At 45.4% G+C, this 3563-nt stretch overlaps 1 pseudogene; it reads left to right on the plus strand.

The window, feature by feature from the left end:
* Positions 1 to 1975: 1975 nt before the first annotated feature.
* On the plus strand, positions 1976 to 2830 carry LOC119368120 (annotated as a pseudogene).
* The last annotated feature ends 733 nt before the right edge of the window (positions 2831 to 3563 follow it).

A 3563-nucleotide genomic window follows, 5' to 3' on the forward strand; every position in this document is an offset into this window, starting at 1 on the left:
GGCCACCCTAATTAATCCTCCTAATCCTCCGACGGAGTTGCTAGACACTTTCCATATTGGCGCTGTCCGAAAGTGGCCGCTCCAACGCGCGCGGGGGATAAAGTAAAGCAAGAACCTTTATTTTTGAATTAAGTGCACTTTTTGTTCCTCAACTTATCGCGAAGTGTGTTTTGGTCCCTCAACTTTTTGGGGTGCAACCTTCATCCTTCAACTCTCAATTACCTGGTAGATTTAGTCTATTCCTTGGTCAAACCCGGTTTAGCTGATGGTCAAAGCGGTATTGGAACTTGACTTAGGTCGCTGGTGACCAAGCTACGGTCTAAAGGGTGTGCAAGGCTTCCCTAAGCATGAGCATGCTTGGCAGCAAAGATGGTGCCGCCCGTTTGTCGGAAATCCTCACCGGAAGCCTATGTTCCAATACCCCTTTGACCACGAGCTAAACCGGGTTTGACCAAGGAATACCGCTACAAGGGACTAAATCTACCTGGCATAAGTTGAGGGACATAAAATGCACTTTACTCTTTATTCTTTTCAATGGAATGTTACAAATTCTACAAAGCGTTGAGTTACTGATATCCCCTGGCCCTTGTCAGTTTGATCGTTGAAAGTTGAAGTTCAATAGTTCTGGATGCAGACATTAGCCGTCTTGCACCCTCCCCAACTCATTCTGTTCAAACGAATAGTAATAAGGCCTGATAGATTTCTGGTACAATGTGTTATTTCAATTTTGGCTGCGATTCTTGTTAGCTACTGTTTGGTGTTAGATTTTTTATGCTCTGGCTTTCTGGGCAATACAGGTGAACAATTGATGTCGACTTGTAATTGCCTTCCGAACCTTCGGCACCCTTTCAAATCTCATCAGAACATGCATTGCCATCTGAAAATCCTGTGTAAATCCAACTTCTTTTGGTCCTGTTCAAATCCTGTGTACAAAAGACTCGCATTTGTGTTGTTGCCCTTTTTGTTCATGTGGTGCTAATCGTATCGTCAAGGCTTTCCAACAACGTAATTTTGGATCCAACATTGTGCTTGTTGTCTTGCCAAAAAGATAGTCTGGGATGTATCATGCACAACTGAGTTTGCTAAAAAAAAAGGAAAATTATTACACAGCTGATTAACACCGTTTGTTCTCTCGCCAAAAAACATAGTTTGGGATGTATGATGCAGAGCTGAGTTTGCAAAAAAAAAAAGGAGAAATATTTACACCACTTATTTTCTCGAGATCAAAGGATGTACTCCCTCTGTTCCTAAATATTTGTCTTTCTAGAGATTTCAACAAGTGACTACATACGTAGCAAAATGAGTGAATCTACACTCAAAAATATGTTTATATACATCCATGTGATAGTCCATTTGAAATATTTAAAAAGACAAATATTTAGGAACGGAGGGAGTAGTAGATTAATTCAAGACAGAGAAACATGTACGCCTGCATTTTTCTTTGATCCAAATTAGAATGGTGTAGATTTGTAACAATAACGTGAACCACGTACATAAACAACAAAACTAGCAGCACAAATTATGCTATCTGCTTATGCTAATTCTATCTAAAATCTAAGATCTTGGGCACTGGGAACCCTGATTGCACCACAAACGATCTCGTTCTCCTTCAAGCGCCTCACAGGTCACAGCGCCTCACAGGTCACAGGTGACGACACAAGCAGTGCATCAGGTGCATCAGTATAGTTTGTCAATTGCACCAAACGGAAGAAAGAAAGAAAAATGTACTCAAAGGGTTAACCGGTAGTTGGAAAGACAACATACGTGATTCACTAGAGAAATGGGGATTGGTATCTGCTGAAGACCGAGTACCGATTCCCGTAAGGAGAAGAAAAACAAAGAATAACCAGTGAAGAATTAATCAGAAAAGCGTCAGTTTGTGCTAGAAGATACATGCCTCCTCCTAGGATATGCCATCTATAAAAAGGAGGGATGCTGCTGCCATTGCACACCCCAACATACAGACCACTCAGGAATGGCGCCGGTGAAGGTGTTCGGGTCGGCCGCGTTCACGAACGTGGCCCGCGTGCTGGTGTGCCTGGAGGAGGTTGGTGCGGACTACGAGGTTGTCGACATTGACTTCCTGGCCAAGGAGCACAAGAACCCGAGCACCTCGCCCGAAACGTAAGGCGCTTGTTTTGATTTCATATGCCACTATAATTTTTGGAAGCTTTTTGTCTAATCTTGTCGATTGACTTACGTTTGTGCATTCTTGCAGCCATTTGGTGAAATCCCAGCTTTTCAAGATGGAGACCTCGTGCTCTTTGGTAAGCGTTACTTGCCGTGTAACAACAATTCAATCTCATTAACCTTTGTAGTACTGCTTACATGTGGCAAACGAACGTAATCCCCTGTTTTTTTCCCTATATCCACAGAGTCCCGTGCCATCGTCAAGTACGTTCTCCGCAAATACAGGACGGACGAAGTCGACATGCTGAGAGAAAGCAACCCGGAGGAAGCGGCGACGGTGGACGTCTGGGCCGAGGTGGAGGCGCACCAGTACAGCACAGCGGTCGCGCCTATCGTCTACGAGTGCATCGTGTACCCCACGGCCTACGGCATACCAACGAACCAGAAGGTCGTGGACGAGAGCGTGGAGAAGCTGAAGAAGGTGCTTGAGATCTACGAAGGCCGTCTGTCGAAGCACGAGTACCTGGCTGGAAGCTTCATTAGCATTGCGGATCTCAACCATTTCTCCTTCACGCTCCGCTTCATGGAGACTCCGTATGCGTCCGTGTTCGACTCGTTCCCTTCCGTGAAAGCGTGGTGGGAAAAGCTCCTGCTGAGGCCTTCCATGAAGAAGATCAGCGCCGACATGCAGAAGGTCTAATCCCCCTGATTCTGAGACTCCATTTTTATAATAAAAATGGGGCCCGTGTGGCCCCTTTTATGAAAAGAAAACGTTCGTCGATGATGTAACCATGATTGTGTAATAAAGATTGCGTGATAATAAGATTTTCAAAAGAGAAATGTATGGTTTTGGTCCCTCCAAGTTTACCAAAAGTATACAGACGGCCCCTTCAGAATTTGTGGGCGTCATTTAGCCCCTCAAGTCTTAAAATCAAAGGCATTTGAGTCCAAAACTAGAAATGTAAAAAAAAACTCTGACTTGTCACTGGTTTTCTCTTTGCTTCTCCCTCCCCCTCTTTCCCTCACACACGCACACGCACGCACGCGCGCGCGCACACACACACACGCGTACGTCGGAAGCAGGCACACAAGCTCACTTGCACCAAGCACACACAACTAGCACCCAGTCTGTGCCGGGAGTGGCGGTGGCGGTGGAGGTGCAGGGCCCTGTTTGTGCCGGCAGTGAAAGGTGTAGGGGAGGTTGGGGGGTAAGCGGGGCGCGTCGGCCGTGGACTCGGCGCCATTTGACGTATGTATGAGAGAGGGAGGGGGGAGAGAAAACTAGTGAGACGTCAGTTGTTTTATTCACATTTTTTGTTTTGGACCAAATGTCTTCGGTTTTGTGACTTGAGGGATCAAATGTCGTCCAAAAATTCTTGGGAGACCAAATCTATATACTTTTAGAAAGCTTAAGGGACCAAAGACATAATTTT

The sequence above is a fragment of the Triticum dicoccoides genome, chromosome 2B (assembly GCF_002162155.2).
Source record: "Triticum dicoccoides isolate Atlit2015 ecotype Zavitan chromosome 2B, WEW_v2.0, whole genome shotgun sequence".
NCBI classification, from domain to species: domain Eukaryota; kingdom Viridiplantae; phylum Streptophyta; class Magnoliopsida; order Poales; family Poaceae; genus Triticum; species Triticum dicoccoides.